At 51.9% G+C, this 13,724-nt stretch overlaps 1 long non-coding RNA gene across 1 annotated transcript in view; it reads left to right on the top strand.

The window, feature by feature from the left end:
- The window catches only part of LOC144142678 (uncharacterized), a 39,903-nt gene that overhangs the window by 13,825 nt on the left and 12,354 nt on the right, over positions 1 to 13,724 (top strand). The window contains exons 3-4 of the long non-coding RNA XR_013317030.1: positions 5,127 to 5,389; positions 6,653 to 6,866. This is a non-coding gene — a long non-coding RNA (uncharacterized LOC144142678). The remainder of the gene's footprint in view (positions 1 to 5,126; positions 5,390 to 6,652; positions 6,867 to 13,724) is intronic.

Raw genomic sequence — 13,724 nt, 5'->3', positions numbered from 1 at the left:
GATACCACTCAAGGATGTCCCTATAGGTGGTGAGTGGCGACGCTTCGTCGAGCTCTTGCTCTGCAAGTTGGGGGCTGGAGCTTGTGCCGCGTCCGGTGAGCGCGTGCGCTGCTCGGTCCGCCTCCTCGTTGCGGTTGCTGCCCGTGCCCAACGGGCCGGCGTGCGCCGGGAACCACCTAATAGTCACCGTCATTTCTTTGGGAGGTAGGGCCCCGCACACCCTCACTGCACTGTGGGAGACACGATTTGTGGCGTAGTTCACGATCGCTGTCCGCGAGTCGCTGATCACAGTGGTACACTTCGGACTTGTGAGTGCCAGTGCGATCGCCATTTCCTCGGCGTGATGCACACTCTTGGCTTTGACGCTGCCTGCGGTGTATAGTTCGCCGGTGTTGGCGGCTATAACAGCTGCCGCATACGTGTTCGGCTGATTTGGGTGCTTGGCCACATCTACGTAATATGCTCCCGAGTCGTTGGCGTGCGATGCCGTGAGTGCCTTCGCTCTTGCGAGCCTTCTCTCTTGGTTGTGTTCGGGGTGCATGTGGCGGGGGATCGGCGATACGTGGAGTCTGCGGAGCAGGTCCTGTGGAGTGATACATGGTCCTTGTCGTCTTGTAGTGCTTGATTTTGGTAGCCGAGCCGTGGCAGTATGTAGCGTCCCGTTCTTGTTAGCGATAATCTTGTAAGCTGCGCTGTATGCTGGGCTTCTGCTATTTCATCTATAGTGTTATGTATGCCTAGCTCAAGGAGCTTGTCCGTGCTAGTGTGTGGATATAGCCCCAGTGCTGCCTTGTACGTCTTGCGGATGATTGCGTCGAGACTCTGGCGCTCGGCTGATTTCCAATTGTGGAAGGCCGCGATGTATGCATAATGGCTGATTGCAAAGGATTGGACAAGGCGGAGGAGGCTTGCTTCCCTCATGCCTGCGTATCGGGTGGACACCCTTCGGATGAGTCTGGTGGCTGCCGATACCTTTGTTTCCAGTTTGCTGATGGTGGAGCCGTTCCTTCTGATCACGTCCAGATGAAGCCCGAGGACACGCAGGGTCTTGACATGTGGAATTGCAGTCCCGTCTCTTGTTCGAAGGATGATGCTTGTGGTCGTAGATGTACTGGCGCATTTTTCTCGTGGTGGTAGGATGAGGAGTTCAGATTTTGAGGGAGAGCAGGTTAGACCGGTACCTCTCAGCCGATTTTATATCACGTCAATTGCCTGTTGTAAGGTGGCTTCTATGTGGCCATCGCTGCCCCCCGTCACCCACAGGGTGATGTCGTCGGCGTATATTGTGTGCCTGACGTCGGGGAGTTTAGCAAGCCTCTTTGCCACGTCAATCATTACCAGGTTGAACAGCATGGGTGAGATTACCGACCCCTGCGGTGTTCCGACGCTGCCCAACGACTTTGTGGGGAGCTGGATATCCCCCGCATGAATTGTTGTCGTTCGGTACGACAGGAAGTCTTTAACGTAGCAGAAGGTCCGTTGTCCCATATTAAGGTGAGATATTTGTTCCAGGATTGCCGAATGGCGGATTCGATCGAACGCACTTTGGAGGTCCAGGCCTAGGACTGCTCTGTTGTCGAGGGTGTTGGTTGATTGGTCTATGACTTCGTGTTTAAGTAGCAGCATAGCATCTTGTGTGCTTAGTTTCGCTCGGAAACCCAGAATTGTGTTTGGGTACAATCCTTCATTCTCTAGGTATAATTGCCATCGGTTAAGCAGCACATGCTCCAGAACTTTGCCTATGCACGATGTGAGTGAGATGGGACGCAGATTGTCGATGTTAGGAGGCTTTCCAGGTTTAGGAATAAGGACTGTTTTCGCTTCCTTCCATCTTTTGGGCAATCGGCCACTGCTCCAGCATTTGTTGTAGAAGCGTGTTAGTGCGGAGATGGCATTATCGCTTAGGTTGCGGAGAGCTTTGTTCGTGACCTTGTCGGGTCCGGCTGCTGAATTGCTGTTGATCGTTTGCAATACTGCCCTTACTTCCCATTCCTCGATGTCCCTGTCGAGGAGGTCGTTGCTTGCTCCCGTGTAGTCTGGGAGAGGTTCGGGGGGAGTAGCGGACAAGTATTTGTCGTTTAGACGTCGGCAGACCTCGGCTTCGGCGAGTTCTTTCTGAGCTCGGTGTATGATGCGGGCACGTACATGGTGTTGCGTCCCTTTGCTCTTGGTCTCATCTAACAGATGGCGTAACAAGTGCCAAGTTCGACTTTTGTGCAGCTGTCCGTCAGCTTTATTGCACACTGCGTTCCATTGTTGGCGACAGAGGACTGCGCAGTGTTTCTCAATCTCGCGGTTGAGTATCGCAACCTTCCTACGAAGCTTTCTGTTGTGCCGCTGTTTCTTCCATCTATTGTGTAACGAGTTATTTGCTTCCAGCAGGTGAGCAAGTCGGCTGTCGGCTTGAGGGAGGGAGTCTTCGAGTTCGACGTCTGTGGTGGCTGTTCGAACCGTTTCTGTTAAAGCTTGCATCCATTCTTCGATGTCGTCCATCTGGGTCGGGGAGTTCTCCAGTGCTTTACGATAGGCTGTCCAGTCCGTTATGCTTTGTTTTTTGGGAGTGTGCCCCATGGTCCTTAGCGGTACTGTGATCTCTATGATGCAATGGTCGCTGCCCAGCGTTTCGCCGGTATTGCGCCACCGTATCCCAGCGTTGCTGCGTGTCGCCTTACAGAAAGTAAGGTCCGGGTTCGTGTCCCGTTGTACGGATAAGCCGATTCGGGTGTACCTTGCAGGATCGTTGATCAGCTGGTAGCCGGCGTCCATGGTGTCCTCGAGCAGGTTGCGTCCCTTGGCACTTGTCTTGGGGTAGCCCCATTCGGTGTGAGGCGCATTGAAGTCGCCGCATAGCACCGCGGTGTTGTCTCGGGCTAGTTGGCTCGTTTTGTGCATTAGGGTTCTGAACTTTTGCTGGTAGTGCTTGGGGTTGCTGTATATGTTTACTACGAAAGTGCTCTCTTTCTTCTTCTTCCCGGTGACAAGTTCCACTACACAGTGTTCGATGGCGCTGTTATGTAGAAGTGTATGTTCGATGAAGGTGATACCCTTCTTCACCAGGGTGCATACTCCCTTACCGGCGCCTTTACCGATGGCTCGCGCACTGGGCGGGCTGGCGTGGGAGCGGTACCCCGGAAAAGTCGGAGGGATCTCACTATGCGTTTCTTGGAGTAGGATAACATCTGGTGATCGTGGGAGCTGTTTGATGTATTGTTGTAGGGCTGCTCGTCTGCGCTGGAAACCGTTTGCGTTCCATTGCCAGACAACTAGTTCTCGGTTAGGGGCTAATGCTGCTCTGGCCATGTTGGGCGTTGGTTGGGTTGCGGGTGGTGCGTTCCGGAGCCGAGTTTAGCGATGGCTGCTTGCATCTGTACGAGTGTTTCTTGTATCGCCTGAATGCTGTGTTGCGTGGCTTGACACGTCTGTTCAAGCGTCGTGAGGCGTGTGTTGATATTTGCAGTGGTAGCTTCGAGTGCTGCTAGACGCTTGTTGGTTGATTCCGCATGTTGGTTGAATCGTTCTTCATGCCTGTTGAAACGTTCTTCGAGGCGGTGAAAGGCTGCTTTCAGCTTCCCCTCCTTGGGTACGTCAGTGGCTCTTCTCTTTACTTGGGGTTCGGGTTCATCTGTTTCCGAATCCTCGTCGACCATTTCTTCAGCAGGAGCATCTTGGGTGGGTGTCGGTGGTTGTTGCTGGAGGGCGATCAGTTGGTCCAGCTTCCTGTTCATTTCAGCAATGCGCGCGTCTTGTTCCGCGACCTGGAGTTTTAGTCGGTCATTCTCTGCTCGAAGGGCGATCATTTCTGGATTCGGTGAGAGTTTCGCCGGTGGAGGTGTTGGCTTGGGTGCTTGCGGTTTGGGAGCTGGCGGCTTGACTACGTCGGCCCACGCCACTCGCTCTTTTGAGCGCGCCGCTTGACCTTTCCGACTAGCGCTGCGACTGGCGCTGCGGCGGCGGCTGGCCGAGCGGCGGCGACTGCTGCTGCGATGACGTGAGCGGCTCCGTCGGCCCGCAGCTGGCGCTTGCACCTGCGCTCGCGCCTGCTCTTGTGGCTGCAGCTGCGGGAAGTCCGCTAGGCCTGATGGCGGCTGCTGCTGTTCCACGCGCTTTCGTTCCCAGCGGCGACGCGTTACAATGTATGGAATCTTGTAGCGGTTCTTGCATCCCGCTACCCCGGTGGGATGTGGGCCGTTGCACAGTTTACATCGTGGTGAACATTCTTTTTCATGGTCTGGGTCAGGGTTCGGTGCATTGCATGCGTAGCATACTTTGACGTCCGGGAAAGGTAGAGGTGGGTGTGAAAGAGAAGAGAGGCATTCACGCGGCAGAGTTGGCAGAAAAGCATCGTCTTTTGACAACATTGGCACCGACGTGAGAAGATACACTGCCAATTTTCAAGAAAGCTTGGTCTTGAAAATACGCAGTATAAAGACCTTTTCAGAGCTGGTCAGGCTAAGCAAGGAATAAAATTTGTGAATGATCAGGGGCCGGCAACCTTTCGAGGTGGAGGGACGAGTTGCATGAAGCCGACTCGGCAAGGGCGGGGCGGCAAATTGTTAGAGGGTGGAGATTCTTTGGACGGGTGAAAGAAAGGAAGGAAAGACATTACCTGGATAAGTTTGAAGATGGAGGTGGGGGCAATGCCATCTGGAAGCGATCTTTCTTTGTTCCTGTTTAACCCCATTTGAGCTTAAAACTACCACGTCAGCCTTCAGGTAGAAAGAGAGAAGGGGAGGGGGTTCTAACCTCTTGCCGGGGCCGCATAATACTTCTCCGCGGGCCATATGCGAGGCGCGCGGTGCACGTTTCCAGCATTCATGATGTAGGTATAGCAATTGCCTGATACGTACACAACCCAGCATCCAAGAGAGCTGTTGCGAAAAAATGAAAACACACAATAAATAAAGTGCAGTGAAGGGAAAGAAACAGGAGAGAGGATAGAATAGTTGAAATAGAACACGTAGTTTTTGCATAATAGGCGTGAAATCCTGCTCACAAAATAATGGTATAACGCCAACCCTTAGCTTGCTCAATTAGTCTTGCTCAAACGCATGGTTCATCTCTGCATTGTATGCTCTCGAGAACGTTCTCGCAAATATGTCAAGTGGCATTTGTTTTATTTTTCACAGTTCTGCGGGAAGAGTTGCTCTGCTCAAGACAAGCTCGACGCGCATATTCGGACGCACACAGGAGAGCGCCCCTTCAAGTGCCCTTTTTGCAAAGAGAAATTCGGGCACCCAAACTCGCTGCGTAAACACAGGAATGACAGTCACCCGTATTACTGGAAATGGTATTGCGACTACTGTCGGAGTGGCTACGACACCTATGAGCAGCTGATAAAGCATCTCGATAGTTCTACTGACGAGAATCACAAGTCCCTTGAGCGACCCCGGTGAGTGGATTCTGGCTCTATTGAAGGGGCCATGAAGACAAAATACAACGTTGTTGTTTTTGAAAGATTTAGACTTTGATAGCTCACTCTGAGCCATTCTAGCTAGGGCAGGTGCTTTTTAACCGAAGAAATGCAAGAAACGTTGAAAAACGTTGAGATTTCGCGCCATAGTGACACAATATTGGCAGGAGTGACGTGCTATAAGCCGACCCCGAAAAGAATTTTCATGGTTGTGTTAACTGAGCGTTAGTATTCAAGTGATGAAATCAAACGGAACTGGAAGCCTCGCTACAATGTCCCAGACACGTCGTTTGGTGGTGGCTTTGGACGGCGGTCACCAATCGCACATTAAAAGATCCTGTGACGTCATAACACAGTTGCTGGAAAGTGGGTGAGGAGTCGCCACTGCTTTATGTTTTCTTTAACATAGTGTATATTTGTTAAAGGTTTGCAATAAGAGTGGTATCATTGTTATTCGGGACAAACGAGTTTTCCTAATTAACCAAAAGTTGTATTTTACCTTGATGGCCACCTTTAAGGTACAGGTTTATTTGTCTCGTTGGAAGGTGAGCTTCATTTAAACCCTCGTCGACACGGACAGTACAAAAGCCAATCAAGGACAGAAGCGAACAAAAGCATACCAGCTTCGTGTAATTGACGATTAATGATTGCCAAATTTATTAATGATCAATTATTCCTTGACAGTAAGGTGGGATTTAGCTGGGAGAAGGTGGATTTATACGAATCAAAATAAAATTAACATGTATTGATGATTCACAGTAATAATGAGGTGGGAGGAAGGTTGATCAAGATAGATTACGGTGAATTAAAATTCATTATGATGGTATAATATAGTCTAAGCATGGCAAAACAACATGGCGGATGCGTTGATGGGTGGACGTGCATTGAATGCATTGAAAAGATACTCATCAGAATAGTACGCAAGGCTTGCACCTTCTAGACATGTAAGCAGACATAAGTACCTCGAGAAACTTTCTTCCGACCTAGTTGATATGTGACCCACGGCTTGGGCTCGCAGCTGATGACTTTAATACTCGTGTATAGTGTGTTCTAGTTTGGTCTTGAAAATTAGAATCAAACAAATTTTAAATGCTCAGTGTTTGAAATCTCTGTGTTATGTTTCGGTCTTCAGAATTATTAGCACCAAGCAAATTTTAAATATTAAGTACTTATAATTTATGTTTTCTATGATATGATTTGTCTGTGTATTCTAGGTCTATCTATGCCTATGTCTCTTTCTAGGTATGTCCAGTGCCCTTTTTGCAAGGAGAAATTCGGGCACCCAAGCTCGCTGCGGAGACACAGGAACAAGAGTCACCCGAATAACTGGAAATTCTATTGCAATACCTGTAAGAGTGGCTACGACACTAATCGGCAGCTGAAAAGGCATCTTGCTACTCACCCATCTTCCTGATATTTCTACTGACGGGCATCGTAAGAGTCTCCAGCAGCCAGGGTGAGTAAATCCGTCTCTATTAAGGGCCATGAAGAAAAAATTGAATGTCATTGTTTTTGAAAGATTTAGGCTTTGCTAGCTCACTCAAGTCCATTCCAGCTACGACAGGCGCTTTTTAACCGAACAAACGCAAGAAACATAAAAAAACGTTGATATTTTGCGCCATAATGACGCAATATCGGCAGGGGTGACGTGTCATAAACCGGCACCAGAACATTTTTATGTGTGCGTTAGCTGATCGTTAGTATTCAAGTACTGAGATCAAACAGGACTAGAGGCCCTACAACTATTTCCCAGTCACGTCTTTTGCAGTGTCTTGGGTCAGCCGCCTCCAATCGCACATAAAAAGTCCCTGTGACGTCATAGAAAAGTGGCTGGAAAGTGGGTAGGGTGTTGCCACTGCTTTGCGCCTTCTTTAATATCTTGATTGTTTTCTTCGAAGTTTGCAATAAAATTTCTATCATTTTTATTCGGGACGAAGGAATTTTCTAATTAACCAAACCTTGTATTGTGTATTTATGGCTACCCGCCGCGGTGGCTCAGTGGCTACGGCGTTGCGCTGCTGAGCACGAGGTCGCGGGTTCGATTCCCGGCCGCGGTGGCCGCTTTTCTGATGGAGGCGAAAAGCAAAAACGCCAGTGTGTACGACATTTCGGCGCACGATAAAGATCCCCAGGTGGTCAAAATTAATCCGGAGCCTTCCACTACGGCGCGCCTCATCGCCTGCGTTGCGTCGGCGCGTTAAACCCCCCAATCAATCAATGAATCAATGTATTTATGGCCGCCTTCAACGTACAGGCTTATTTGTCTCGTTGGAAGGCGACCTTGAATGACCCCGGCGTCGACACACATGGTACAAAAACCCAAGCAAGGACAGAAGTGAACCAAAGCATGCCAACCCTGTGTAATTTACGATTAATGATAGCCAAATTTATTAATGATCAAGTTAAGTTTACCAGTAACAATTAGTAAGGTGGGATTTCGATAGGATGAAGGTGTATTCATACAGATTGAAGTGAATTGAGATGAATTGATTATTGATAGTAAAAATATTAGGGTGGGAGGAAGGCTGATTAAGATAGATTAAGGTGGAATAAAATTCATTATGGAGGACTAATATACATTAAGCACAGTAAAACAGAATGGTGGCATGTTTGATGGGTGGGCAGGTGTTTAAAAGATACCCATCACTATAGTTCGCAAGGCTTTCCCCTTCAAGGCATGTAAGTCCCCTGAACGTTTCCTTGTGGCCCAGTTTTGGTGTGATCTTGGGCTTCGGCTCGCAGATGATGCCTATATATGTTCGTGTAGGGTGTTCTGTTTGGGTATCGAGGAGTAGTACCACAGGAATTTCAAGTGCGCAGAATTTAAAATTTTTGTTTTCCATGATGCTTATGTCTATGTTGATATCTAGGGCTATCTATGTCTAGACATAGATAGCCATCTATGCCTATGTTTAATGTATGTATGTACGTGTTTATTGCTCTTGGGAAAAGGAAGATCCACCAACAGGCGTAAATTGTCTCGCCTAGGGGGCGGACACCGGAACGCCTGCTGGTGTAGGGGGGGATAGGGAGAAAAGAATACATAGGAATAGGAGGATAGGGGAGAAGGTTGACATTACAGTGAATATAACACACACAAGGGTAAATATAAAACATAAAAGAGAAAAGAAAGGAATAAGAAAAAAAGGAGTTACACATTTTCAAAATTAACATTACAGAGAAACACTACAGATATAGAAAACACATGAATCTACAAAGGACAATGTTTAGGACACATGTAAAAGGGGACACACACACACACACGCACATACAAATACAGAAGCTGCTTCAGCAGCAGCACTCCACCACAATCTGGGCAGCTAGGCAGAGTTGTAGTGGAGTGCGCTGTGCAGCCCCGAGGCCCGCAGGTATGTACCCAGGGCCTCGAGCACTTTGTCTCGCTCCCTAGCACTGCCCGCGGGACAAAGCAGCTCCTCAAGTGGCCGCACTCCGTGAAGCACGGCCAGCAGCTCTGCCCGCCCTGCCGCAAACTTGGGGCACTCGTATAGTACGTGCCGCAGGGACTGCACGGGCGCTCGGCAGTGAGTGCAGGTGGGGCTGGTCGCCCGCCCCAGACGGTGCTTCCGCTCCGCCGTCCACACGTCCCCCACGCGGAGGCCCAGGATGGCCGAACGCAGTCGTCGAGGCAGGCGTGAGGCTTGCACAGGCGGCAGGCCCCCTTCGACACGCAGCCGTGGGTCCGGATGCCTGGTCCGGATGTGTCGCTGGATGAGCAGGCGGGCGTCGTCCGCTGCCGCCTGGGCCACCATGTCCGACGGAGGCAGTGCGTGTGCCCCGGCGGCAAGCTCGTCCGCCCACTCGTTGCCATCCAGACCAATGTGGGCGGGGACCCACTGCAGGCACAGTTGAGAGCCCCGGTCCGCCAGCTGTGCCGCCTCCTCCCGGATGCCCCGCACCAACAGAGAGTGCAAGTCTCCGTCCTGAAGACGCACCAGGCGTCTTCAGGGCGTCTCGGGAGTCGCACAGCAGGGCGCAGCACTCGGGCAAGGGCTCCATCTCCAGCAGCAGGTCCAGACCCAGTCCGACCCCACCAGCTCAGCCATGGCCGAAGAAGAGGCATAGGACAGCCGCGCCTGTCGGGTGGCCTCTCCCAGTATGGCGGCCGCTGCGGCTGACCCCTGCAGCTGCCGCACCCAGCAATCCGTGTAAACTAGGGCGTGGCCGTCTAGGTCCCCCCAGACGACACCCAGAGCCAGCTGCAGTTGCCCGCAGTGGGGCGTCCGCCGCTTGCTGTGCAGCCCCGGAATGCCCAGCCGCACGTCAGCTTGTTTAATTCCTATGTTTTCTTAACCAGGAAAACTTCATGTCTGTCTGTAACGCTTGAAGTGCACGCCTTGGCAGCATACGAAAACGTTAATATTAAAAGGCCGTAGGCCCTTCATATTTCCATACAAAACCGCCTATACTTCCCAAGAAAAAATGTTTCCACAGCAATGCATTTGTGCATAGTACGTAGCCGACTTTGAAGGTGTGCTGTGTATAGTGCATAGTAGGGTAGCATGGGCCTTCAGAGGTATTCGGCATTTAAGCCGTTCTGCATTGATGTATCTATGACGCCCCCGAAAGGGGGATAGCGTCACGCTACCATAGTCGGCTAGTCCACACGATGTCGAGGGGTTTAGTTAAAGAAATATTTTAATTAAAAATAAAGTTTGACTGGTCCGGCGCGCTCACCCGCGAAGATGGTGGAACTCTTAGGAGGCCATCAAGAAGGCAGCTGGCGCTGGGCCTTGTGGACGGGGCCTCTTGTTGTGGGGCCGGGGTGCCCGGGATGCTCTTGCCCTGTTGACCCGGGAAAGCCGGGTCTCTTGTTCTGGGGCGAGGTGGTGTCCACACACGCTGCAGTGTCTTGGGGTGCATTCAAGGTGCTGCTACGGGCTCGCTGGTCTGAGTACATGGGTAGGAGGAATGACCGTCGTATCAATCTTGGCCGGTATGCGGGAATGCTTTCAGCTGTTTCCTACGGCGTCTCAGACAACGGCGGGTGGCGGGAGAGCGATCGGAGGGCGTGCGAACCTTGTTATAACCTCCGCCAGTGCGTGGAGGGAAGGCACAACGGGGTACTCATTCGGGGAACTCGCGGATGGCTGGTCGTTGTGCGCCCCACTCGCATAGGCAACGCCTCCACCGGGCGCAGAGGGTCAGCATGGGTACTTTTCCCGCGTAGTGGTACGCACGTCGGTGGCACGCAGTCAGCGGCCGGTATCAACATCCGCACGTCACATATTACAGTTCTGATATTGTTCCTAGAAACGTGGCTTCTAGCGAAGGATTTCAGCAGAATTGTTCACATATGCTGCGTCATTGCTGACAGATAACGCAGTGCTAATTGCCTCGAACCAAAGCTTTTTCTGCACCAGTGTGTCCGTAAATTAAAGAGGCATCGACCGATGTCGGATGAACCACAGGTATGCTTTTTGCCGCATTTTGAAAGTAATTCCACCGCCACCGTACGAAGGTCTGCTAGGCCAACGCGTTGTTCGCTGGCGCTAGGCCTAAGACCCTCGCACCGGCCGCCGTCTACCCTAATACTCACCAGTGGCCGATGGTCAGTTCCGAGATAGAGGAGTCCGCTCTGACAACAACGTTGGTGGACAACAAAATGCGCATTCAAGTTCAAGGAGAACAGCTACCACCAGGGAAATACTACAACGAAGCCGGATGAACGCTCGTGGAAGAGCGCGTGTCGAGGCTGCGCCAGCGGACCCCCGGCAGCGGCAACTCCGACGGACCCGGCGAGAATCAAGCAAGGCCGAAATCTAAATTCAACAAGAACGTCAGAGTCTCGGTCATCAGGGCAGCACTGCGTGCCAGCCATGCTGCTGGAAGAGAGCAAGATAGTTGTTATGCCCAGAGGGGGACTGGACATCGTCAAGACCGGCACCACCACCGTCGGCGCGGCTACACTCGCCGCGGCCAAGGTCACGGGCGAGGAAAGCACCGCTGACACCATCTCCCCGAACACGCAACAGAACATCATGTTCGTTAGTGCACCGAACGAAGACAACGATGCAAGGTATGCTAGAATTCACAAAATCTCTAATCATGGCATACCCTACGAAGTCAGCGCATATCGTAGGGCATCTCACGACGCCATAAATGCTTCCATCAGAGGCATCACCGTCGACGCGAGCTCCGACAAGCTAGATGCAAACATCGTCCACGGGCGGAAACCACCAGCAGTGCCCGAAAAGAGGATCGGCAGCACGACCACCGTGATCGCGGCGTTCAACGGACCCAAGGTGTCACCCGGATACCGTGATATCTCTAGAGGAAACAGTTCGACGTTTGCCAGCAGTGCGGCCGAGTGGGAAACCGCAAGGGCGTGTGCACGAGCCTCACAATCAAGACGTGCCTGGCCTGCGGGATGGCGAACCCCAAAGAAGTCCATCGCGGTTCCCGAAAATGTAAGCTGTGCGGGGACGGCCACCCGAGCAGAGACCGACCATGCAAGGCGAAATACAACGTCCCCTACGGAGTGCGCAAGCGATAATGGAAGCGCCGACAGGTTGACAAAACACCAGCTGCCGAGGGAGAGCAATTTTCCGCCACTGGATAATCTCACAGCTGCACAAAGGGCAAGGACCCTATCGAAGAACAACGCGCCAAACTCCAGAGACGGCAGCTGCTGCAAGAGAAGAATCAGAAGAAAGAGGTTACGCTCACGTGAGCGAGTGAGCTGGGCGGACGCAGTGAAATGGAGTAGTATAAAAAGCGCGCAGGAGACCATCGAAGCCAGGAAGAACGACGGCATGAACAAGGTGCGGGAGGCCAGCGAGGCCCTGAGCCACGAAAACGCGGTGCTGGGAACGACCATCGAAAACCTCACGAGGGAGGTGGCCGAGATCCGTAAGCTGCTGCTATGCAGTACCGCGCCTCCTCAGAGACTTACGCCAAGCGCACGCAAGACCGAGGAAACAACCAGGAGACAGCCGTAAAAACCTTCGCATCGGCAACCTCGAAGCCAACTTCGAAGAGACATTCACCAACTCGAAAAGCTAATCACGGCAAACATCGGAGCAGTCACAGGAATGGAACAAGCAATGGAGATCTACCGAGCCAAGAAAATGAACAGATTCGCCTACATCGACAGGGCACTACAGCCTATCGTGAACCTCCCGACGTTGGCGCTCCTCTCGCGCAACATCCACTCAACCAAGGAACCCCGCTTATGCTAACGCAATGATGGCCGCCAAAGCAACAGCAGCAGGCGTAACGAAGTGGCAGTAGAACTGTCGCGTCCTTGGAAGGAAGCAGGCAGTCATCCAACAGCACGCCGTGCGCAGGCCGCACGCCGTGCACAAGCCGGACGTGATACTACTATAAGAGACTCACCGACGCATCGTCGCTCCCCAGTTACAGAGTGCACAAGAGCCCGACCGACGATAGAGGCCAGTGCATCCTGGTCTGGAAGGAACTCAAGTTCCTCGAATACGAGCTACAAACAACAAAATCAAGTTCGAGCAAGCACCCACCGAAATCACCCACAACTCTCAACGTCGGGTGATATAGTCATTTCTATGAGAGTTCATATTTCACTGTCAACTCCAGTGCCCCGGAGGAACGTTAAGAGCGCCTTTGTTGCGCGACTTGCCATGCCTGTTGTAAGCAAGGGCCCAAGGAAATGCTTCGATGAGATCTGAGTGGACACGGGCACGCCCAGAGAAAGCTTAGCCGTGGTACGCTGTAAATCGTTGCGCGGACATACGGAAAGAATGTGTTTCAGGTCCTCTCGAACTGTACAGGTCGGGCACAGGGGTGAGGGAGCCTGGCGAAGTTTAAAAGAAATGCTTAGTGTAAGCCACATTGACCGGATGTGATGCAGGACAGCTTAATCTCGCTTGCACATACCGCTTGGCATCTGAAATTGGCGCTGTGGGTCTATTGTGTGCAACGGCACGTACGTCATATTTGGGGCAGCCCTCAAATCAGCGGGAGCTCTTGGCAACCGATGATACCAAAGTCGCTCCGTCTCGCTTGTGAAAGGCACTGCCATAGTAATTGTGCTGAAAGGCTCAGATGCAGCAGCTCTGTCGGTTTCGGCGCTGCCAGCCACCCCGCAGTGAGATGGAAGCCAGTGCAGGACAAGGACATGGGGGTTATTTATTGCCTGCGTGGGCAAGTCATTTATTTCTTGAGCAAGCTGCCCTTCTGGTAGCACCATCAGGTGCAGAAGGGCTGCTCAAGAGTCGGTCAAGATTGCCCATGCCGGAACTGGAGCAGTTAAAATGTGTTGCAATGCAGCATGCAGGGCCGTGAGTGCAGTAGCCATCGATGAATTTTTGTGATCTAC

This window comes from Haemaphysalis longicornis, unplaced genomic scaffold, assembly GCF_048455015.1.
Source record: "Haemaphysalis longicornis isolate Haplotype H1 unplaced genomic scaffold, Haemaphysalis longicornis Haplotype H1 scaffold_6, whole genome shotgun sequence".
NCBI classification, from domain to species: Eukaryota; Metazoa; Arthropoda; class Arachnida; order Ixodida; family Ixodidae; genus Haemaphysalis; species Haemaphysalis longicornis.
Note: the sequence above shows the minus strand (reverse complement) of the source record. Positions and strands in the feature narration are given on the sequence as shown.